Here is a 436-nt window from a genome sequence, read left to right as displayed (position 1 = left end):
ACTTCTACTACTTGTGAGATATATTTAGTTGGAAAATGAATATTCTTACCAATATCAACCGAACGCAACCACAACTATAAATAAAGTTACTATAATAATATAATTCATAACACCCACGAAATGACTCCATACTTAAACCAAACACTTTTCCACACTCGACAACACAACAGCTAAATAAAATACTGTGATCACAGAGTCAATTCCGGACGCCTGGACCCTACCTTACAAGGAATGTAGGGAACAGCGCCCCATAAGAGCTGTAGTCTGGTTGAATTGAGCGTCACCGGATCAGCCTTCTCGTGGCGTCTGTGTACAAGGGGAGGCAGCTGACGTGTGTATGCCTCGTAAGAATCATCTGTTGCGAAGGAAAAAATAGTATGAAAAGGTGAAATAAATCTATAGATAGGTTAAGAGATTGGACATAGGTAAATGAATA

At 39.2% G+C, this 436-nt stretch overlaps 1 protein-coding gene across 2 annotated transcripts in view; it reads right to left on the bottom strand.

Annotated features, from left to right (window-relative positions):
* LOC119585227 (transient receptor potential cation channel subfamily M member 4-like) overlaps positions 1 to 436 on the bottom strand; it is a 13,672-nt gene that overhangs the window by 286 nt on the left and 12,950 nt on the right. For both annotated transcript variants that reach the window (XM_037933886.1, XM_037933887.1), the window contains exon 19: positions 222 to 355. The gene's annotated coding sequence lies outside the window, so the exon portion shown is untranslated. The remainder of the gene's footprint in view (positions 1 to 221; positions 356 to 436) is intronic.

The sequence above is a fragment of the Penaeus monodon genome, chromosome 19 (genome assembly GCF_015228065.2).
Source record: "Penaeus monodon isolate SGIC_2016 chromosome 19, NSTDA_Pmon_1, whole genome shotgun sequence".
Taxonomy (NCBI): Eukaryota; Metazoa; Arthropoda; class Malacostraca; order Decapoda; family Penaeidae; genus Penaeus; species Penaeus monodon.
Note: the sequence above shows the minus strand (reverse complement) of the source record. Positions and strands in the feature narration are given on the sequence as shown.